The 23714-nt window shown below is 43.9% G+C and overlaps 1 protein-coding gene across 5 annotated transcripts in view; it reads left to right on the top strand.

Annotated features, from left to right (window-relative positions):
• SBNO2 (strawberry notch homolog 2) overlaps window positions 1-23714 on the top strand; it is a 142927-nt gene that overhangs the window by 817 nt on the left and 118396 nt on the right. For 2 of the 5 annotated variants that reach the window (XM_039319255.1, XM_039319251.1), the window contains exon 1: window positions 4326-4549. The exons of 1 other annotated variant lie outside the window; for it this stretch is intronic. The gene's annotated coding sequence lies outside the window, so the exon portion shown is untranslated. Of the gene's footprint in view, window positions 1-4325; window positions 4550-18988; window positions 19047-23714 lie in introns of those variants that run through there. 2 more of the 5 variants (XM_039319252.1, XM_039319254.1) reach the window with 2 other exon arrangements.

The raw sequence follows: 23714 nt of genomic DNA, 5'->3' as shown, positions 1-23714 counted from the left end.
AATTTTAATTACATGACCGTGGGGATGCTGCACCAGTTGTAAGTGCGTGGACCAATCCTCAGTCACTTTTTTTCACTGCTGTTGTAACTGCAAATGGTCACTAAACGGAAAGGACTACTATACACTAGATTAGGGGATGCCTCTTGGTTTGTAGGAGCAAGTCCTGGTTTGCAGTGAAATAGCCCTTTGGATATATTTTGCTTTCTGTTAAGGAAAGAGAACTCTCTTTTCTGCACTGGCGTTGAAGAGGAACCTGAAGCTCTTTGCAGTTGATGCACTTGGTATCCAGTTTCTCAATTTACCTGTACTCAGATGCTTCTGTTTTATTCATGTATTCTTGGCAGTTCTTCCGATTTTCAAGGAAGTGTATTAGATTCTAATACTGGTTTGACCACAATTGTGCCCAATTTTTTTGTTGCTAAGCAACATAGCTGTGAAGTGAGTTTGCCCCGTTGAAGGAAAAGTCTTCATCATGATTCAGTCCAAGCCGGGAATAAACAACACGACGACTGCTTTAGAAAGAAGGTTGTAGTTTATTGGAGAGGAGAGCTAGACAGGAAGATGGCTCTGGAAGAAAAGAGAGAGCACATGTAAGGAGTGGGTTTTTATATCCTCTGGGGCCTTTTGTTTGGAGTTGTTTCCTGTTCCTGTTTGAGGCTTTGTATTTCCTCTGTCATGTATTCTGACTTGAGTCTGGGTGTGCCCCTTTGGCATCTGTGGGTTAGTCCTATTATGTCTGGTCTTAGAGTTTGGGTGGGGTCTGTAGATTTTAGGTGTCTTTGTCTTCCTAAGCTTCTAGCTGGGGGCCTCCAACCTTCCTGAATTATTTACATCTGCATTTCTACAGAGCTGGTTTCTGTTTGGAGGAGGGAGACTTGGGGCTATTAAGAAAACTGGGCATGCTTTTCTGCCTCTTTAAGATCCTTTGAGGAAATATATTTTCCTGCCCTTTTAGTATTTCCTTCTCTGGGGGGGGGCTGAGTTCTCACATCCCATTTTAGCTTCCTGGCTACAGTTGTCAAACGAATCTGGATTTTCCATTGACTTTGCTTGTCAGGAGGTCACAAAAGGTGATCACATGATCCCTCCGGTACATGGCAACCAATTACCAAGCATCCAAATTTTGATCACATGACCAAGGGGATGCTGCAATGGTTGTAAGTGTGAAAAACGCACATAAGCCCACTTTTTTTAAGTGCTGCCGTAACTTTAAACGGTCACTAAATGAATGGTTATAAGTCAAGGACCACCTGCATTATTCAAAAAGAAGTTTAGGAAGTGATAGTTTGTTTGGATTACAACAATAGCCCCAGAACTAGAAGGGGGAAACCATCCTATTTTGTAACAGAAGATAATATTTGTAGTTCAGAGTTAAAACTCTGACCCACACATTTTGGCAGACCGTTTCACGAAGTGTGCTTTGCCCAAAGAGAACCCAAGGTGGAAAGACAGATTAAAATCTATCTATTTAGGGACACAAATAAGGGGAGGCAGATTATCCAATAGAAGAGGGAAGCCACTTAGAAAGATAGAAAATCACTTTATATACAATAGTGGCCAAAATTGTGGAAACCTTTTGGGAAAAGTGTATTTTTGAGGTTTGATGGCTAATAACACCATTTTTTGGGGAGTAGCACCATCAAATTATATATCAATGAAAAGATAATTTAATCAAGAATGTAATGTAACAAAGTTTGTTCAATTATCTGTACTGTATTCCATGAAACATTATAGCCAAATAACCAGAAAAGGGAAGCACAACTTGCTTAGGTTGATATCAGGTAGCTTTCCTTCATCTGATTGTAGCCAATGAGCAGGAGTGTTTAGAGAGCCAATCGCGTGGTCATCTTGTTTTGGCAATGAGCCAATCAGATCACAGGATTCGGTTATTGATGTCATGTATTGAAGCTGAGAGGAGGACATTTGTCAGTGTGTTATGTGATCGCTATCAAGTTGGCTGGGTTTTTTTGTGTTCTTTCATTGAGTGAGCTTGTAAAACGTAATAAAATTAAAATAATGGTGCAAAGCCTTGACCGGTCGCTCAGAAAGCGATGTAAAATAGTATTATTAAGTGAACAAGACTACAGTTATAAAGAAATTAGAAGAAAAATGGGTGGAAACTTAACCAAAGGTGGCATTTCTACTGTCCACTTTTCACAAAAGTTTCACAATTTAGTTAGGAGTGATTTGCCTCCAGAAGTTGCGGAGGAGGTTTTTAAGAGATTGGTCAAGCAGTTGTCTGAAATGGTGGGTTTTCTGCTTGAGCAGGGGGTTGGACTAGAAGACCTCCAAGGTCCCTTCCAATTCTTTTATTCTCCCATTCTATTATTCTGAATGAATATTTTTCATCAGTTAGTATCATTTGACTCCTCTGTGATCTAGTGAGGATGCTCAGAAACTTTATGTGCAACATGCAGCCTTTCGCAACATCCCATAACATTCTTAGTATGAGCTTGTTAATACTTATTGTCATGTTCAGGAGGTGCGTTTCCCACATTATAATGACTTTGTGAGTTACTAAGGTGCAGATCTATGTATGATTCTTATTCTTGGCAGGCTTGAACCAGTTCTTATCAGATTCTACATTTGTCACGGAGAACTTGCTTTGTTACCTCAAAGAACTAGAAACATTAATCCAAGACAAGGGTCTTCAAACTTGGCCCTTTTATGAGTTGTGGACGTCCAACTCCCAGAATTCCTCAGCCAGGCTCTCTGGCTGAGGAATCCTGGAAGTTGAAGTCCACAAGTTATAAAAGGGCCAAGTTTGAAGACCCTTGATCAAAGACATTCCTAGTTACTGAAAACATTACTCAAAGAGCTGCTATCATCAAAACTGTGAAGTTGTTGGTGCTCTCTGAGCTTGGTTATTTTGTTGCAGAAATTTCATTATCCACTTAGTAACATTATCCAGTAAGCTCTAGTACAGTGGTTCTCAACCTTTTTAATGCCGTGACCCTCAACCGGTCGTAAGTCGAGGACTACTCAACTGGTGCAGCACCGTTTGCAGAATGGGACTTTTGGCGGGCTCAGCAGGGCAGAGACAGCCTGGACAATTCCTATTGGCTTTGGAAAGCCAATAGAATTAAACTCTATTCAAGAGAGTCTATTTTATTGGCTTTCAAAAGCTAATAGAATAAAAGGGAGTAGCACAGCTAAGGAAAAGGGGGGAAAAAATGGCGGACTGCGTTGTTTGACGACCCCTGTGAAATGGTCGTTCGACCCCAAATGGGGTCCCGACCCACAGGTTGAGAACCACTGCTCTAGTAGGTATGGTGTTTGCTTCATTTATATAGAATTGCCATAGCAGTGTTGGTGGGGATGCAATTTTCTTGATTAGGCTATTGTTTTCTGTTTGTGGAAACTAATCAAGAAAACTAATTTGGTTGCCTGCGTTGTCTGGATTTATTTTTCACTGTTCCTTCTGACTTGCAGACAGAAAGAGAAGTATAGCTGCAAATAGCATTGCTTCCGTTACACCAATATTGCTTTTAAACAAGGCAATTTTAAAATACGTGGACTTCAAATCCCAGACTTCCTCAACCAGTATGCAGGCTGGGGAATTCTGGGAATTGAAGTCCACCTATGTTAAAGTTGCCAAGTTTGAGAAACATTGATCTGCCTGGCTGCTAAGTGCTGGCGCTTAACTCGATGCCACATAATCAGTTGATCAATGTTATGTAAACCATGATTAATTTATCTATCAGAAGTCTGTAACCCTAATAAGCAGCCCCAAACTTCCCTAGGTTTCATTCCCATTCAATAAAAGTTGTGCCCTACATACTTCATGAGACTATAAAAATCCTCCTAAGCTTTGCTGATATTGTTCACAATAGTAATACTGTGAAGTTGCATGACAGCAATAAAGCAACAGCATTTCTCAAGCTTTTTTCTGGCAGTGCTCCGCCCATTCCTCGCTAGCCACGCCCCCTATGGTCCAATTTCCGCGTTTCTAATAAAGTCTGAAGCAAGGAGATTAAAGAGAATGAACAAAAAGTTGCGCATCGACGACCGGTTTCCATGCGATATTGCAAAAGAGCCGCTCTATCCATCTCTCGATGGAGTCGATGCCCCGTCTTTCCCCTTTAGACTTCCGTACCGTTCCGGGTATTGAATAATATCATTGCCATATATACCCGTGAGGAAAGGGTTTCTTCCGTTTTTGGGGGGGAGGGGAGGCTCCACTCATCCTGTCGATTGGGAACCGGGCGTCCGGGTTGCAGATGCGTCAGGTGGACTCCCACCTTGGGCGTGCTTTCGCCTCTCATTAGAGAACCCGAGGTTACGTCTCTGCGTCAGCACCCCAGCGCTCAAGCGAGAACCGGAAGTCTTGCCGTAGTTTTCGGGCTTTCCCCTTCGCCTCTCCTCGGACCGGAAGTCTGCATGGGCTCCAAGATGGCGGCCACAAACCCGGAAGTTGGTCAAGGCCGGAGCTGCAGCTGCCGAGCCCGAAGCCGGCAGCCTTGAGTCCGCCGCTGTCGCCGCCTCGCGGCTTTTGGTTCTTCCCCTGGAGAGTCCCTGTTCGTGTGTTGGGAGAGAGCGCGAAGACCAGGTGAGCGGGACCCCCTGCCTCCGGCGGACCCCCTCCCCTCAGTGACCTCACGAGCCCCCCTCCCAGCGGAGCCCCCTTCCTCCCTTCTGGAGGAGAGGGGGTCCCTTGCCTTAGACGAAGCCCCTCCTCCTGAGAGACCCCCCCTCTATTTGAGCTCCCCCTTCTCTGAGTTTCGGAGAAGGCGGGAGCCCCCCCTTTAGAGCGCTGAACTTGGGGAATGGGTCAGCCCTGCGCCCCCAAAGCCTTCTTTGCCTCCTCGCTCGCCCGTTTCTCTCGGCCGCTGCCTCGCTTAGGCTCTGCGGGCAGGATCCCAGGGGAAATACCCCCCCCCCAGTTCATGATGGGGTTCAGCTCGGAAGCTCCTATCTCCTCCAGGCTGCCAGGTAAAGTCCCAGCTGAGAAAAGGACGTTTGGGGGGTTCGGTTGCCCCCAAAAGACCCGCTTCCCTTGGGACCAACCGGTAGGTCGCTTTCAATCCCCTGCTCAAAGTCTGTGCTGTACTAAAGGTCCCATCATCCCCACCCAGCATGGTAGTTGTAGTCCAACCCTGCCCCCAGATGTGTCTGTGTGGGAGGGGGAAAGGAGATTGTGTCATGTTTGGGGAGCTGGCAAGCCAATTTTTTTTGGGAGGGGGATCCAGTTCTTTGGGGCTGGGCTGGGAATAGCTCTGGGGTTCCCTTAGTGAGATTGGGGGTTCCTGCCCCTCTTTGCCCGGGGTTGACTCTTTCCCTCTTTCCTCTTGCAAGCATCAAATAGGGGGAAGCCGACTCCCCTTTCCCCCTTGCTGCTTTGCTTCCTTCCTTCCTTCCTGTTGTCACCTCCTGACGGGCAAGGGGCAAAAGCGAGGGGCAAAAGAAGCACCCCTTCAAAGTGACACACACTACAACTTTTAAAAGGTTGGAAAAAAGAGCAGAGCACTGAATCAGGCTGATCTTGGGTTCTGTTCCCAGATCTTTTGACCAGCCCACCTTCCTGCTCCAGCTCTTAGCAACGGGAATGTCGAGTATGTGGGCTGTGATGTTAGAGTTAATGGAAAGCCAGAATGATTAAGTTGCCCTGAAAGCCAGCGGCCTGCCCACCTCGATGTCGGTCACTAGATTTCTTGTGCAATAGCAAATTCTGTGGTTTAGGACATTCTCTCGGGAAAAAAAACCTCTTTTCATTCTTGATTCTCTCATCATGCAATATGTTAGACAGCTCCGGTGGATTCTAGTTTGCCCACGCAGGAATACTGTAGCACTTTCTGTCTCTCACTTACCAATCCTAATTTCCTCTCTTTCTGTTGCTGATTTCTGGGATCTTGAGGGTACATTTGCTTCCTCATTTTTTCTTCCCCTTCAGGTAGGTTTTAAAGGAAGGATTTGGGGAAGCAGAACCTTCTGTTCCTCTTCAACTTTCCCCAACTTGGCATAGTCACAGTGTATTGGACTGAAGGCAGGACAAGAAGCAACGGATGGAAACTAATCAAGGAGAGAAGCAGCCTAGGACTAAGGAGAAATTTCCTGATAGAACAATCAGTGGAATGGCTTGCCTCCAAAAGTTGTGGGTGCTCCAACACTGGAGGTTTTTAAGAAGAGATTGGACAAGCAGTTGTCTGAATTGGTGGGTTTTCTGCCTGAGCAGGGGGTTGGACTAGAAGACCTCCAAGGTCCCTTCCAGCTCTGTTATTCTGAATTTCCCAGGATTCTCCTGACCTTGGTTACTGGGACATTCTGGTCACTGTGGTCTCATTGTAGTCACAGGCTGCCTGGTTGAGCTGTTTTGCCCCTTTACTGTATCAAATAAATGAATTTGATCTTCTTGAGACTGTATTCCAGTTAAGTTGCCCTCTCTAAAATGTTCAGTACCACAGTTTGATGAGGAATTTTCCTTGTCTTCCCTGAAGATAATACAATTCTTTATAGCCACTTTTGTTTAATGGTGTATAACTGTGGCACATCCTCTCTTTATCTGGAGGGCTGGTTGTGATAAAGAGTCCCCTTCATCCTCAGATCTCCTGGGAAGGAGATAATCTTTCTGGGCTACAACACCTCAGGGGGATGTTTGCTGGGGTAATTTGTGCATGTGTGTGTGCGTGCGTGTTAGGAGGGGAGAAAGCATTTCCCCATTCCTGAACAGAGATCTTTGCTCCACCTGATTGAAAGGATAAGGAACTGAATGTAGTCATAGAGAACGGCTTCTTATCTTTGCTAGTTTCTTTCTTGCTGTGTTTCACCCTTGAGGCTTATTAATTTTGGGAATAAGGGTTTTCTTTGGATGGATTATGTGGGCAGGTTTCTGATCCTTCCTGCTTTTCAAAGTTTAGTCCTAGAATAGAATAGAATAGAATAGAATAGAATAGAATAGAATAGAATAGAATAGAATAGAATAGAATAGAATTAGAAGAATGGAATCGAACGGAACAGTACAGAATTAGAAGAATGGAATAAAATGGAATAGAGCTGGAAGGCACCTTTGAGGTCTTCTAGTCCAGCCCCCTGCTCAAGCAGAAGACCCTATACCATCTCAGACAGGTGAATATCCAGTCTCTTCTTTAAAATCTCCAGTGATGGAGCACCCACAATTTCTGGGGCTAAGCTGTTCTACTGGTTAATTGTCCTCACTGTCAGGAAGTTTCTCCTTAATTCCAGGTTGCTTCTCTCTTTGATCAGTTTCCAACCATTGTTTCTCATTCACTTTGCTTCTTTCCCGCTCCCACCCATTTTTTTTTTTTACTTTTTTGGTTTTGTCTTGTTTTTTTGCTGCCGGACTGGTGGCATCCAGATGTTGCTGACTTGCAGCATCCAGTAGACCCTGTTGGCGTGACTAAAGTGACTAATGGCGAAGTCTGTTGGAAATTGTTGCCTGGTGACAATTAAAAGGTCACCAATTGCTACCATATGGGATGGAAACTTTTGTGTCTTTCTAAGGTGTGGCACCTCTGCTTTCCCACCTGACTGTTGATTAAGGAGGAGACCATTTCTGATGAAAGGCAATCACGGCCACACCCTTTTTCAAACCCTGGTTTCAAGAGGCACCGAAAAGTTCCTGGTTGCGTACTTCCTTAGCCTTGATTCGTTGGTAGAAATGAAAAGGTTCTCCTTGCTTCTTTTCCAGCACCTTCCAACTCATTACTGCTTGTCTTCTCTTGCAGACTATGAAAGGTGGAGCTTTTACAGGTAGTCCTCAATTTGCCACCATTCGTTTAAGGACCGTTGGAAGTCACAACAACACAGCATCCCCATAGTCATGTGATCCAAATTGGAACGCTTATATTTATGACGGTTGCAAGTGTCCCCGGGGTCACGCGATCCCCTTTTGCGAATGTCTGACAAGTTCGCAATGGGGGGAAGCCAGATTCGCTTCAGAATCGTGTTACTAACTTAAATGCAACGGTTCGCTTAACAACCTTGGCAACGCTTTGTAAAATGGGGCAAAGCTCACTTAACAACTGTCTGGCTTAGCCGCGGAAATGTGGAGCTTGGGTGCGGTCGTAAGCCGAGGACTACCTGTACTACACTGTGATCGTTAAGAAAACCGGTGTGGAAGCTGTTTTTGCCCAAAATTGGAAGTAGACACCGTGGTTTGGTAAAATGATCACATGACCGTTATAAATGCAGTGGTCCCGTAACTGTGGGGAGGGGCAGGGCCACCATTTGTAACTTTGAATCTGGGTCATAAGTACCTCCAGGGAGGTCTGTTGTAACTTTGAATGGTCACTAAACCACTGACTGTAAGTTGAGGACTATCTGGATTTGTTTACCTGTGTTTTCCCTAGTTTCGGATCCTTTTGTTCCTGTTTGCTCCCTTTCTCCTTTCCAAAGAAACCAAATCATTGTTGGGTTCCATTGATAATTTCCAAAGAATACACATGAGGAGTACCTATTCTGAGTCATTTCCTGGAGCCATACTGAGGCCGCCTAAGGCCAAGGGTGCGACTTTGGGCTCCCTCTGATATCTCACCTGTCTCACAAAGGAATCTTGGGTGGGGCAGTTGAATCTTTTTTCCATAGGTAACATTAGGCCATTGAAACTTAAGGCACTGGGAAGGGGTGCCCTGGATGCTGATCTGTTCCTCAGTTGCTTTGGTATGCTTTGGCGTAGGCAGTTCAACTTTATTAGCAAATGAGAGGTACAGATGTGCCTCTCAGTCTGTAAATTCCCGGCACAAGAGGCCAAGGGTTCAGTTCCTAAATCTGTGTTAAGAGCATAAATCAGGTCATGGTGGATTCGAAGTAGTTAATGTTGTGTATACACTGTTATGTACAGGTAGTCCTCGACTTACAATAATTCGTTTAGTATAATAAAGTTGGAACGGACCTTGGAGGTCATCTAGTCCAACCCCTTGCTCAGGCAGGAAATCCTATACCATTTCAGACAAATGGCTGTCCAGTTTCTTCTTAAAACCCTCCAGTGTTGGAGCATTCACCGTTTCTGGAGACAGGTTCTTCCACTGATTAATTGTTCTCACTGTCAGGAAATTTCTCCTTAGTTCTAGGTTGCTTCTCTCTTTGGTTAGTTTCCATCTGTTGCTTTTTGTCCTGCCTTCAGATGCTTTGGAAAATAGCTTGATTCCCTCTTCTTTGGGGCAGCCCCTGAGATATTGGAAGACTGCTATCATGTCACTTCTAGTCCTTCTCTTCATTAAACTAGACATACCCATTCCAGCAAACGTTTCTTATATGTTTTAGCCTCCAGTCCTCTGATCATCTTTGTTGCTCTTCTCTGTACTCTTTCTACAGTCTCAACATCTTTTTTACATTGTGGATGCAGTATTCCAAGGCATTGTAAAGTGGTATTAACACTTCACATGATCTTGCTTCTATCCCTCTGTTAATGCAGCCTAGCACTGTGTTGGCTTTTTTGGCAGCTGTAGCACACGGCTGGCTCATATTTATTTATTTATTTATGAGACTTATATACCGCTTTTAAGTGCAAGCACTCTCTAAGCGGTGTACACCAGTAAGCAATGTCTATATATATTTACATTGCCCCCAACAATCTGGGTCCTCATTTTACCTACCCCGGAAGGATGGAAGGCTGAGTCAACCTTGAGCCAGTGAGATTTGAACCGCTGACCTGCTGAACACAGTCAGCTAAAGTGGCCTGCAGTACTGCACTTTAACTGCTGCGCCACTTTGGCATATTTAAGTGATTGTCCACTAGGACTTCAAGATTCCTCTCAAAGTGGCTACTATTGAGCCAGGCACCATCTGTAGTAGTATACTGTTGGCTATTCCTGCCAGTTTAGTGATCGTTCCAAGTTACAATGGCACTGAAAAAGTGAATTATTACCTTTTTTCACAGTTACGACCATTGCAGCATCCCCATGGTCACATGATCAGAATCCAGACGCTTGGCAGCTGACTCATATTTATGATCGGTTGCAGTGTCCCGGGGACGTGTGATCACTTTTTGTGACCTTCTAATAAGCAAAGTCAATGGGGAAGCCAGATTCACTTAACAACTGTGTGACTAATTTAATAACTGCAGTGTTTCGCTTAACAAGAAAGGTTATAAAACGAGGCAGAATGGAGATGTCTGGTTTAAATCCTGTGTACTGTTGCTTAGTATAAAACTGTCTAGTCTTATCCATGGATTATTAGTCATCCAGGTCATCATGGTTGTCCCAAAGATGTTTTTCCAAAAGGCAGCTGGACTTTTGAGAAGAAAGTCCAGTTGCCTTTTGAAAAAAGCACCGTTGGGACCTGTCAATTCCTATTAAAAGCAATATCTTGGCATTTTTCAGCCACAAGCGATTGCAGCCAACCCTTCTCAGACAGAGATGAGACAAGGGAAGGGCCTCCGCTGATGTTGGCTTGAACTTCTCCACCTCTTTTTAGCCGTCAAATCGTCAGCCCTGCTATTCTTGCCTCCAGCCTACGATGACAGCAGAACCTGTGAATCTGGCTTTGTTTAGCTGTGGGGCAGGGCACGGAGGCAAAGATAGATCAGCAAAACTTGGCAAGGCTTACTTGGCCCCGGGGAAACCTCCTCTGAGGTTTAAATTTACGATTTTCCAAATATTTCCTCTCGGTCCCATGGGGCAAAGATTTAAATGGGGGCAGGGAATTTGCTTGTAGGCTATCTCCCAGAAGATTTAGTTGGGCAATCGTGGCATGCGTGTGAAGTTGGTTGACTCTGGAGAAACCCCAGGCGGTTGCTGAAATGGGGATGGGCACTGTACAGGTAGTCCTCGACTTGCGGCCACATCGGAGCCCAAAATTTCTGTTGTTAAGTGAGACCGTTGTTAAGTGAGACCTTTGTTAAATGAATCACTGCGGTTGTTGAGTTAGTAACCCAGTTGTTAAGTGAATCCGGCTTCCCCCTGGACTTTGCTTGTCAGAAAGTTGCAGAAGGTGATCATATGACCCCCGAGACACTGCAGTGGTCATAAATACAAGTCTGTTTGCCAAGCATCTAAATTTTGATCATGTGACCATGGGGATGCCACAACAGTTGCAAGTGTGAAAAATGGTTATAATTCATTTTTTTTTCAGTGCTGTCGTAACTTCGAAGAGTCACTAAACAAACTGTTGTAAGTTGAGGACTGTCTGTCGTGAATTGAGGGGGTGTGAGTAGGGCAGTTCACTTCCAGCAGCAGAGAATTCAGAAGGGGAGGTTGTATATTGTAGATTTATTTATTTATTTATTTATTTATTTATTTATTTATTTATTTATGAGACTTATATACCGCTTTAAGTGCAAGCACTCTCTAAGCGGTGTACACCAGTAAGCAATGTATATATATATATTACATTGCCCCCAACAATCTGGGTCCTCATTTTACCTACCCCGGAAGGATGGAAGGCTGAATCAACCTTGAGCCGGTGAGATTTGAACCACTGACCTGCTGAACACAGTCAGCTAAAGTGGCCTGCAGTACTGCACTCTAACTGCTGCGCCACCTCGGCTCTTAGGTGGCGCAGATAACCTTTATTGCCATTTTTTCCTGTAGGCACAATGGACACATTAAAAATGAAATTTAATTGCTTCCTCTCAAAGTGTACACATACATAACACACATTTAAAACATACTATATACAACATATATATATAGACCTATATATGCCCATTCTTGGACTGGAAGGCCTTTATCATAATTACTCACATTTTAGTTACTTCCTGGTTGGATTACTGCAGTGAGCTTTATATGGGGCTACCCTTGAAGACCACTCAGGGTTACAACTGGCCCACAAGTCAATACAAGTGGTCCTTGACTTACAACCATTTGTTTAGTGACAGCCTGAAGTTACGTTGCCACTGAAAAAAAGTGACAACCATTTCTCACACCTATGACTGTTGCAGCATCCTTGTGCTCGTGTGATCAAAATTCGGACCCTTGGCAACTGGCTTGTATTTACGACGGTTGCAGTGTCCCCAAGTCACGCGTTCCCCTTTTGCGGCCTTCTGACTTTTTAAGTGAAGCCAGATTCACTTAACAAGCCTGTGGCTAACTTAACAACTGCAGTGATTCATTTAACTGCTGTACAAACAAGGTCATAAAATGGGGCAAAACTCACTTATCAGTGTTCTTGTTTGGTAGTGGAAATTTGGGGCTCAATTGTCGTCGTAAGTGGAGGATTAATTGTACCACACATAGACACATTATTGTCGGGTGCTCAACCCATGTTACATCTTTATTGTGCAAGCTGCTCAGGATCCTAGTTTCCTTCCGGGTGCAATTCAAGGTGCTGGTATTTATTTAAGTATCTTTTTAGGATTTAATTATTGATCAAATTTATATGGCCTGTAAACTTAGGCAGCCAAAAATCCAGATCTTGCAAAGCTGGTAGGAAACTGAAGGCCCTGCAGGGATCAGAAGCCCCAGACAATACACACTAATGCAGGGGTCTTCAGACTTGGCCCTTTTATGACTTGTGGACTTCAACTCCCAGAATTCCTTAGCCAGGCACGCTGGCTGAGGAATTCTGGGAGTTGAAGTCCACAAGTCACAAAAGGGCCAAGTTTGAAGACCCTGGACTAATGTTTCTCAACTTGTTAATTTTAAGATGGGTGGACAGGGTGGATTTGTCCCAAAGGTGCCTTTTCATGAGGCAACTGGCCTTTTTTTTCTCTCTGAAAACGTTTTACTTCCCATCCAAGAAGCTTCTTCAGCTCTGACTGGATGGCGGGAGCTGAAGAAGCTTCTTGGATGAGAAGCGAAACGTCTTCAGAGAGAAAAAAGAAAGATCCAGTTGCCTCATGAAAAGGCACCTTTGGGACAACCATGACCTGGATGACTGAGAATCTCCATAGATGTGTGAATTTCAGCTCACAGAATTCTGGGAATTGAAGTCCGCACATCTTAAAGTGGGCAGGTTGAGAAACACTGCTATACTGAATGGTCAAAGATGAAGGGAAATCTTGTTCCTTCCCTCAGATGTTCAAAGTTGAATCCTGCACACTTTCCAATGAAATAACTGCTCTCTCCTTGGGCTGGAGGTCCTCCCATGGCCCAGGGTTGTGCTAGCATTGCTGGCTGTGGAATTCTGGGAGTTGAAGTCCACATGCCTTAAAATTGTCAAGGTTGAGAAACACTGTGCTAGCTGCAGCAACGCCACAAATAGGGCAGGGAAGCCTGTTCCATCATCTTGCTTGGGTTCAGCTGCCATTTTCTTCCCTGCTTACTGAGAGAGAAATGAGAACTCGCTCTTCTCCAGCACCGGAGATGGAGAATCCACAATGGGTTGAGACTATATTCCTGCCCAATCAGATCAGTCAGCCAAAGTTGCCACGCCCGTCTTGGACCACGAGATCCCAGTCTTGACTGATCTCGCCCACTGATCAGACGTGCAAGTTTGGCTCTTAGGCAAGTACAGTCTCTCTTTTTGGTGGATTCTCTTTCCAGTAGCGGAGAGTTGGTAGGAAGTAATTGGACTTAGTTTAAATTGTATTACTACCAAATTCTAAAATTTGCCAAAAAATCTAGATCAGTGTTTCTCAACCTTGACAATTTTAAGGCATGTGGACTACAACTCCCAGAATTCCACAGCCAGCAATGCTGGCTGTGGAATTCTGGGAGTTGAAGTTCACATGCCTTAAAATTGTCAAGGTTGAGAAACACTGATCTAGAGATTATATCCCCACGGGGGATATTAAACCTTAATAGGGAAGGGGGATTCTCCCTACTCCCCCTCCCCTACCACCCCCCCACCCTTCCAAAGGGAAAAGAACTGAACCGGCCACTGATCTTCACCAGTCAGTCTAACCAGGTGGGGAGCGCATTTCGCGCGAGTGGAGCTTGCACCTGCAGCTTTGTCACTTTAAGAGTGACAAAGCTGCAGCTTTGTCCTCATTCCCCTTTTCCTGTTGTGACTTGAAGCTTGCGCAGCAGAGACTGTTCAGTGGCTGAGAGGGATCGGATCGCATGTCGGTGGCTGCCATCTTGACTTTTTTGACTCCATTGGGAAGTGGAGGGAAAACTCAAGCAGCCTAAGTGTGTGCTTCACTTCTGCCGATCGGAGAGCACCAGGCAGTGTGGTGCATGAAACATCTTGGTGTTTTTTGGGGGGGCTGTGCAAGTCGCACTTGTGAAAAATTAGCTTGGGGATTAGAAGTCCCTAGTTGGCAATAAATTATAAGCGTCCTGCTTCCAGAATTGCTCATTTTCTGCAAATTTTTTAACGTCCAGTGTATTGGCGTATGTGTTAATTAGGTGGGGAAGTTGGTCTGGATATATACTGCTGACAAAAAGTGCCATTATTGGCAATTCATGTTAATTTTCTCAGGATATTTGTGGTATTTTCTGGAAATGGAGCTGTTCCCCGAGGACGAAGGATTCGTTTAAATGGCCTGGGCTTCTGGGTAGAAAATTGTAACATAAAAATCAATGATAGGCTATGTTGGTTCGAAAGTAGGAAAGGGTCTGGCTTGAGAGAAGTTGCCCATCAGGGAGATAACCCTGATAGGTGGACCTCAACTTATGACCACAATGGAACCCCAGTTTTCCATTGCTAAGCAAGACAGTTGTTAAGTGAGTTTTGCCCCAGTTTATCAACCTTTCTTGCCACCGTTGTTAAATGAATCACCACAGGAGTTAAGTTAGTAACATGGTTGTTAAATGAATGTGGCTTCCCCATTGACTTTGCATGTCAGAAGGTCACCCAAAAATGATCACGTGACCCTGGGACACTGCGACCGTCATAAACAGGGGTCTTCAAACTTGGCGACTTTAAGACTTGTGGACTTCAACTCCCAGAATTCCTCAGCCAGCCAGGGCTGGCGGAGGAATTCTGGGAGTTGAAGTGCACAAGTCTTAAAGTTGCCAAGTTTGAAGACCCCTGGTCATAAATACCTGCCAGTTGTTGAGCATTCGAATTTTATCATGTAACCACAGGGATGGTGCAGTGGTCGTTAAATGTGAAAAAACGGTCCTAAGTCATTCTTTTCTAGGGCCATTGTAATTTCAAGTGGTCGCTAGTAGTCAAGGACTACAACTCTGGGCCCTGTGATGAAATGGGCCGATTGGTAGCCTACTCAGAGCAGGAATTTCCACCTTCAAATAATCAGCAATTAAGAAGTAATTGGTCTTTTACCAATGACACCAGCTTCACTTGGGTTTCAAAAGAGACAGGCAAACCCCTGGAAGCTCACTTTGGCAGGAGCTGGGTCTGTGTAATGCAGCCAGCTGGAGTGTTTCTGTGGCTGTAAAATGAAAAGCTAGTGGTTGGGACACAACATGAAGCTTTGAGAGGAAGTGATTTGAAGGGAGGTTATGATTTGCATGCAACCCAAATCAGTTTCTGATTTTATTTCTCAGGAAAAGGTCCTTGGCCAAAAGGGAGATTAGTTCCCCAACCAATTGGAATAGAAAGCCAGCAGTGAAAAGGAGATTTCCCTGTCTAAAACCCCAAAGAGTAGCTACCGTCTCCGTAGGTCAGGGGTCTTCAAACTTGGCCCTTTTATGACTTGTGGACTTCAACTCTCAGAATTCCTCAGCCTCTGAGGAATTCTGGGAGTTGAAGTCCACAAGGCATAAAAGGGCCAAATTTGAAGACCCCTGCCATAGATAGTAATATTCAGCTACCTCAGTATTTCCTAATGTTGGCAACTTTGAAATGGGTGGACTTCAACTCCTAGAACTCCTAGCCCTGACCAGGCTGACCTGGGAATTCTGGGAGTTGAAGTCTACACAACTCAGGATTGCCAAGATTGGGGAACAGTGGGCTAGATCAGGGGTCTTCAAACTTGGCCTTTTTATGACTTGTGGACTTCAACTCCCAGAATTCCTCAGCCAGCGTGCCTGGCTGAGGAATTCTGGGAGTTGAAGTCCACAAGCCATAAAAGGGCCAAGTTTGAAGACCCCTAGGCTAGATAATGATGGGGGTGGTTTTGATTTATGTCAGGTCTTCAGCATCCAGGTCAGAGATGGACCTATAGGCTGAACCAAGTGAATAGTTTAGAAGTAGGGCATACTGTAATTTGTCAATATAGACATTTTGGTCTAGCAATCAAGGCACCAGGCTAGAAAGCAGGAGACAGTGAGTTCTAATCCCTCCTTAGCCATGAAAGCCAGCTGGGTGACTTTGGGCCAATCACCAGGAGATGGTGAGTTCTAGTACTGCCTCAGGCATGAAAGCCTGCTGGGTGACTTTGGGCTAATCACCAGGAGATGGTGAATTCTAGTCCCGCTGGGTAATTTTGGACTGGTCCCTCTCTCTCTCTCAGTTCAAACCATGTCACAGGGTTGTTGTTGGGAAAACAGGAGGAAAATTTGTTGGATATATTCACTGCTTTGAATTGTAAAAATAATGAAGGCTGGATATATACATATGTGTGTGTTTCTGTTTGTGTGTGTGTGCGTGTTTATGTGTATAATATCCCAAGGAATCCGCAGTTTGCCCTCTGTTGAGTGTTAAGCTAGAAATAGGGGCTTGTTCTCCAGAACCAGGTGACTTTTTTCCTGAACCTGACTAAATCCTGACCTTCATTCCTGAGGTGTTTTTGTATGTGTGTGTGTTTTTTTGTTTTTGTTTTGCCTTGGAGAGTTACCATTTTGGATTTGCAGGCAGTCTCTTGTCTTAGTTTTGCAAGGAATGTCTTGTTTCCTGCACACCTGGCCCTACAAAAGTGCGATTGTTCCCCAACCGGGCAAAGCAGAAGGCCTGCCCTTCGGTGAAATGCTTTATATATAATGTCCCTATTGGTCAACACCCCCACCCCGGGGCCAGCCACTTTTGGTCAGCAGAATATTTCAAGGGTGCAGCAAAGCACGTTTTCAAGGCAGATGCAGTCCGAAAGCGAGCAAGGAGGAGCGTTGAAATGATCAGATGGCGGATGAGGGAATGACTCTTCCTTGCCTGAAGCAATTTGGGGAAAATTGCCTATCACAGTGTTTCCCAAACTTGACAATTTTAAGGCATGAGGACTTCAACTTCCAGAATTCCACAGCCAGCAACGCTGGCTGTGGAATTCTGGGAGTTGAAGTCCTCATGCCTTAAAATTGTCAAGTTTGGGAAACACTGGCCTATCAGAACTGTGGATTGAGCCGAAGGGAGAAATTATCCGCAGGGTAGGGATTTCAGCCCAGCCATCTACAGGCAGTCCTCGGCTTACAACCATTCGTTGAGTGACCGCTCCAATTCACAACAGCACTGAAAAAAGCGACCGTTTTTCACACTTAATGACTGTTGCAGCATGGTCGCGTGATCAAAATGTAGATACTTGGCAACTGGCAGGTACTGGTGACGGTTCCACTCCCCTGGTGTCATGTGATCACTTTTTGCGACCTTCTGATAAGCAAAGTCAACGCGGAATCCAGATTCCCTTAATAGCCACGTCACTAACTTAACAAGGGCAGTGGGGCATATGGGGCAAGGAAGGTCAAAAAGTGGGGCAAAACTCACTGAACGGCCATCTTGCTTAGCAGTGGAAGTTTTGGGCTCAGTTGTGGTCGTAAGCCGAGGACTACCTGCAGTGGGCACTTTGCACTAGAAGTGTTCCCATTGAATCTCTGACAGAAAGAATTGATAGGAAAACATCCCATAACATCCTGGATGGATAAATCTGGAGGGCCGAGTGAGATGGCCAGCTTAGACCAGGGGTGGGGAACCTTGGCTCTTTTATGACTCGTGGACTTCAACTCCCAGAATTCCTGAACCAGCCATGCTGAGGGGAAAGGGAGAGGTTTCCAAGCTGAGCCACGCTGGCTCAGGAATTCTGGGAGTTGAAGTCCACGAGTCATCAAAGGGCCAAGGTTGCCTACCCCTGGCCTAGACTGACACTGAATCACATTTCATAGGAAGCGATTGCTCGCAATCCAATGAATTCAGAGCCTCAAAATTCAGATTAAGTCCCCACCGTTTAGCCAGAAAGTTTTTTCTATCCATTCCTTGTGTTTTCCAGTGAAGAAAACCGAAATCCCATTTAGAATAATGTGGTAAGAAAAAACTCAGTGCTGGGGAAAATGTATCAGGGGTGGAGTCTGGAGACCTTGTTTTTGTTCTTTTTTGACCTAATGCTGTCTGTTTTGCAATACTGGTTGATATTGTTATTTTTCTGGTTTGATGGTCACAAGGAAGCACTGGGCTCTTCAACTGCGCCTTGGAATCTGGAAGTGTTTTTGGTTTGGCGGGATGACTCAGAAGCTACAGCTTGTATAAAATTCAACGAACTGAGGGTCATGGGCAACATCTGGTTTTCCGAGAATCCTAGATCTAAAAAGTTGCTGCCAGGACAAAAAAAATATGGCTGAGTTCAGATCAGGACGTTTAAAACCATGAATCTGGAAATATACAACTTGGTGGGGCTGAGCTGCACTTAGTTTTTGGATGCTCTATTACAGCTGCCGTTCCTGGTTGGAGCAGGGCCAGGACACCTCAATAGGCTGAGTTAAGGCAAAAAAATTAGTTTACCTTAACATTTATTTATTTATCAAATTTAAATACCGCCCATCTCACTGCCCAAATGACTCTTGAAATAAAGTTTCTTTTACTTTACTTTTATGTGCAAAGCAAGTTACACGAATTCAGTACATGGTTATAGTCCTATTAGTGTAATGGTTTTATATCCACTTAGAATTATTATTTGGCACCTGTTTTGGAGTTCTCAGGTACAATTAAGTGCCTGTGACTTAAATAAATTGAGATCTGGAGACTTGAAAACTCAATTATTCCTTGCATGTATTGTATCTGCCTAGCCAAAGGATCCTCAGACTTGGCCACTTTAAGACTTGTGGACTTCAACTCCCAGAATTCCCCAGCCAGCCAGGATTCCAGAAGTTGTGAATGCTCCAACACTGGAGGTTTTTAAGAAAAGACTGGACAAGCATTTGTCTGAAATGGTATAGGGTTTCCTGCCTGAGCAGGGGGTTGGACTAGAAGACTTCCAAGGTCCCTTCCAACTCTATTATTATTATTATTATTATTATTATTATTATTATTGTTGTTGTTGTTGTTGTTGTTGTTGTTGTTGTTGTTGTTATGTGTATATGTTTATGCACGGCTTTTTTCCTCATAGAACGCCCAGAACGGAGTTCCGGCACCTTTTTTGGATGGAACCTTGTAGGGTAGGCAAGGTGGGTTGTATGACATGTGTGAGTTCCGGTACCTTTTTTTTTTTTTTGAAAAAAAGCACTGTGTATATGTATACGTATACATATATGTATATGAATGGTATGTGGACAATACAATATAAGATATCAAATTAAGATAAAACTCTAATAAAACCACCATAATATGGAGCCACAGAATTGCAATGGGATAGTTATAATATATCTAATATAATATAACGTAAAGTATAATCATTAGTTAACTTATAATGTTATAAAAATGTTGTAAGTTTTATTGATTGGGCCCCACCTTGAAGATGTAGGACAAAAAGCAGTGACAATGTACTTGAAAGAAGTAAACAGCTAAGAAGGCTAGAGTGTTTTTTTGTTTTTTTTTTTGCAAGGAGGAAGTTTAAATTTCTAGGAAGCTGCGTTTCCTCCCCTGGCATTGCATTTTGCAAGGCTTTTTGCCAGACCATTGCACATGCTGGTCAGAAGTACTGCCAGCAAGATAAACTGGCAGCTTGTAGGGAGTGGCAGACTGCAGGTGGTCCTCAACTTACAACCACAATGGAGCCCAAAATTTCCATTGCTCAGCAAGACAGTCACGTGAACTTTTGTCCCACTTTATGACCTTTCTTGCCAGAGTTGTTAAATCAGTCACTGCAGCGATTCAATTAGTTACACAGCGGTTAAGCGAATCTGGCTTCCACCTTGACCAGGGGTAGGCAACCTTGGCTCTTTTATGACTCGTGGACTTCAACTCCCAGAATTCCTGAGCCAGCCATGCTGAGGGGAAACGGAGAGGTTTCCATGCTGAGCTATGCTGGCTCAGGAATTCTGGGAGTTGAAGTCCACCAGTCATAAAAGAGCCACGGTTGGCTACCCCTGCCCTTGACTTTGCTTGTCAGAAGTTTGCAAAAAGTGAACACGTGACCGCAGGGACGCTGCAACGGTCATAAAGACGAGCCAGTTGCCAAGTGTCCGAATTTTGATCACGGGATCGTGGGGATGCTGCAACGGATGTGTGAAAAATGGTCACAAGTCCCTTTTTTGTAGTGCCGTTGTCACTTCAAATAATCACTAAATGAATTGTTGTAAGCGGAAGACTACCTGTGTCCCTTCCTTCCTGCTCTCATGGCTTATAAGATTTTGTCTCACCTGAGATTATCGCACTAGCCCTTAAATATAAGCCTAGCTCCTCCTTTTTTTGGTTGTTTTGAAAAAAATATACACCCTGATGGATAGGAGATAGGATAGGATAGGATAGGATAAGATAGGATAGAATAGAATAGAATAGAATAGAATAGAATAGAATAGAATAGAATAGAATAGAATAGAATAGAATAGAATAGAATAGAATAGAATAGAATAGTTGGAAGGGACATTGGAGGTCTCCAACCCCCTTCCTAACCAGTAAACCCTATACCAGTGATGGTGAACCTTTTAGAGACCGAGTGCCCAAACTGAAACCCCAAATCCACTTATGTATCATTGGGTGCCAGGTGGGCATGGCCAATTGGGTGGGCGTGGCTGCGGTGGTAATGGCAGACTGGGTGGCACTAAAAAGTTCAATAAATCAATTCCAACTTTGCAAGATTTTTTTTCCCCGCAAGAAGCTGAAATTGATTGATTGATTGAACCTTTTTTTTCCACATGGCGGCAGAGGACTAAAGCGAAAAGGTTTTATAAAACTCAGCTGAAGGCCTAGAACTGGGGTGACGATGTGTGCACCCACATAGAGGGCTCTGCGTGCCACCCATGCCATAGGTTCGCCACCAAGGCCCTATACCATTTCAAACAAATGGTTTTCCAATCTCTTCTTAAAAACCTCTAATGTTGGAGCACCCACAACTTATAAAGGCAAGTGGTTCCAATAATTAATTGTTCTCATTGCCAGGAAGTTTCTCCTTAGTTCTAGGTTGCTTCTCTCTTTGGTTAGTTTCCATCCGTTGCTTCTTGTCCTGCCTTCAGGTGCTTTGGAGAATAGCTTGACTCCCTCTTCTTTGGGGCAGCCCCTGAGATACTGGAACACTGCTATCCTGTCCCCCCTCGTCCTTCTCTTCATTAGACTGGACATGCCCAATTCCAGCAACCGTTCCTTATATGTTTTAGCCTTCATTCCCCTGATCATCTTTGTTGCTCTTCTCTGTACTCTTTCTAGAGCCTCAACATCTTTTTTTACATCGTGGTGACCAAAACTGGATGCAGCATTCCAAGTGTGGCCTTACCAAGGCATTGTAAACTGGTATTAACACTTCGCGTGATCTTGATTCTCTCCATCTGTTAATGCAGCCCAGCACTGTGTTGGCTTTTTTGGCAGCCGCAACACACGGCTGGCTCCTGTTTAAGTGATTGTCCACTAGGACTCCAAGATCCCTCTCACAGTGGCTACTATTGAGCCAGGTACCACCTGTACTGTACCTATGCATTGGGTTTTTCTTGGACAAGTCATGTCTTGCTTTGCTGCCTGTTCAGTCTCCAGCCCTAAGGGCTGCTTCTGCATTTGTTATTCTTTTTATTTTTTTTCATTTTGGAAACAGAGAAGTTCAGAGGAGGAAGTTAGAGTTGAAAAGCAGCAGAGCTGAAAGGTTATCCATCTGTGTTGCTTTATTAGGAATTTGTTGTGTAGTTGCGTCTTCCTGCAGTGGGCAGTTGCGTGAGTTCTTGAGAATTTGGGTGCTTGTGTTGACTCTCGCATTTACATATGGCAATGTTTCTCAAACTTGGCAACTTTCAGATGCGTGGACTCCCATCTGTATTACGTGGACTTCATTTGTATTCCTCTGTGAAAACTGGTCGTAAGTCACTTTTCCCACTGCCTTTGTAACCTTGCACAGTCACTAAATGAACTGTGGTAAGCCGAGGACTACCAGGGTTCATCGTTTCATTCAATTGCTTTTATTATCAGTGAGCGTGTTTTCGCCGAAATTATTGTAACTCTTTGTATTTCTGGATTGGTTTTATTTTGTTATTATTGGCCACGGTTCCGTAGAAATGCACTTTTTTAACTTGGTGAATTGCCCCGCGGTGAATGGGCTACGTAGCCAATTCTCCCACTTCTGGCTGATGGGGCCCTGTCATGGCCCTTTTTTGCTGCATTTGCAGAAGCTGTAAAACTGGGGTCCTCAAACTTGGCCACTTTAAGACTTGTGGACTTCAACTCCCAGAATTCCCCAGCCAGCCTTGGCTGGCTGGGGAATTCTGGGAGTTGAAGTCCACAAGTCTTAAAGTGGCCAGGTTTGAGGACCCCTGCTATAAAATGTCCTTAATTCATTTCTCAATGGTAGCCTTAAAATCACTCTAAAATCTAATATAGTTGCTCCTCTAGGACAGTGGTTCTCAACCTTTTTAATGCCGCGACCCCCAACCGGTCGTAAGTCGAGGACTAAACCAGTCGTAAGTCAAGGACTACCCAACCGATCGTAAGTCGAGGACTTTCCCTGCCCGGGAGCGCCGCGCATGAGTGGTGCCGCCCCCTGCGCCGGCCGAGGCGTAGCTGGCAAGTGGCAGAGACGGAGCAGGCCAACCACGGGCTGGGCCACCAGGTGGCCCAGCCAAAGGGAGGTAAGGCACCTGCCGGAAAAGGGGAAAAAATGGCGGACAGCCTTGCTTGGCGACCCCCATGAAATGGTCGATCGACCCCAAATGGGGTCGCGACCCATAGGTTGAGAACCGCTGATCTAGGAGATGAAAAAGAGCATTTTCCTCCTTCTCTTCTCCAAAATTGTGCCTTCCTGCAGTGCCCCATGCTTTTTTTTTTTAATTGAAAATTTTTAAAATTTTACAAAATAAGAAAAAACAACCCTCCCCAACCCACCCCAACCCTCCCACTCCCTCCCTCAACTTTCCCAGAGCTGAATATAGGCTTAATTAAATTTTCTTGAATTCTTAAAAAATATATATATATATATAAACCATAGATAAGTCTAAATACATTACTTAAACTACTAATAGAATAATTAACAATAATATATATATATATAAAAAAGAGATAAATATTAAAGAATAAAAAAAAGAAAATACCTAAAAAAAAAGAAGAATAAAGAGAAAGAAAGAAGAAAAGAAATATAAGAAAGTAAAATAATAATAAAACATATAAAGAAAAAGAAAAAATAATACAATCTATAAAATATTAAAATTTGTATATGAATTATTGATAAACTAAGTAATATTTTTTTATATCCAACTTATGTTGTATAAAATCTATCCATTTTTTAGGCATGCCTATTTAATATTTAATAAAAAAGTGGATTGGGTTTTTAAGTCTCATATTATAAGAAACTCTTTGCTAAGAGTGTGGAGAAAGTATTATAAGAGTGACTTCAAAATACCATTATGGGCTATACCTCGGCATGCCATAGAAGGTATAAGGAAAGGGGTAAATATGGACAAGGTCTCTTACGTACAGTTATTAAGATGGGATGGCCAAGACTGGCAGTTAAAATCTTTGGAAGAATTAACACATGAAAACTTAACTTATTCATGGTTCCAATATAGACAAATAGTGGATAGATGGAAGATGGATTGTAAAATGGGCTGGCTTAGAGAAGATGAAATTTTTTTAAAACAAGTAAGAGATCAAAGGCCAACCCATATTAAGAGAGTTTATGGGGTTTTAGTGGAATTAGATTCAGAACTTGAACTAGTTAAAGATTGTATGATTAAATGGGCACAGAATATTGGTGAAACGAT

The sequence above is a fragment of the Crotalus tigris genome, unplaced genomic scaffold (genome assembly GCF_016545835.1).
Source record: "Crotalus tigris isolate CLP2741 ecotype Arizona unplaced genomic scaffold, ASM1654583v1 scf7180000022970.308977840:1548163, whole genome shotgun sequence".
NCBI classification, from domain to species: domain Eukaryota; kingdom Metazoa; phylum Chordata; class Lepidosauria; order Squamata; family Viperidae; genus Crotalus; species Crotalus tigris.
This window is presented reverse-complemented; position numbering and strand designations above follow the sequence as displayed.